Source organism: Charadrius vociferus, unplaced genomic scaffold (assembly GCF_000708025.1).
Source record: "Charadrius vociferus isolate BGI_N301 unplaced genomic scaffold, ASM70802v2 scaffold560, whole genome shotgun sequence".
Taxonomy (NCBI): Eukaryota; Metazoa; Chordata; class Aves; order Charadriiformes; family Charadriidae; genus Charadrius; species Charadrius vociferus.
In genome coordinates, this window is record NW_009646459.1 from 1,241,144 (window position 1) to 1,241,504 (window position 361).

Here is a 361-nt window from a genome sequence, read left to right on the forward strand (position 1 = left end):
AAGGTTTGTTAATTTAGGAACAAAAAAAAAAAAAAAAAAGAAGAAAAGTTAGGACGCAGCGTAAATACAGTGTGGGTGAGGGGTATAATTCTGTGGTTTTCACTTTAGATTCGGTAGGAGCTCTTTCTGGGTAAGAGAAATACCACAGTTTGACACGGCTGAAGCCTTTTGCGATGCTGTCAGGAGCAGGTCGGGGCAGTGATGGAAAACCAGGTGCAACCTCTTGGCACAGCTTGTGCGAGAGACCTCTGAGTGGCAGCCTGCAGCCCCGCAGACCTTCCTGCCAAAGCAATTCCCCTTCTCCCTCTTTGGCAATTAGGGCTGACCCAAGGGTATGTTTTTGATCTTACTGGCAGGGGGG

The 361-nt window shown here is 47.9% G+C and overlaps 1 protein-coding gene across 1 annotated transcript in view; it reads left to right on the plus strand.

Moving 5' to 3' along the window:
* Window positions 1-361, plus strand: part of FAM189A2 (family with sequence similarity 189, member A2) — a 75,363-nt gene that overhangs the window by 62,995 nt on the left and 12,007 nt on the right. The window lies entirely within an intron of this gene.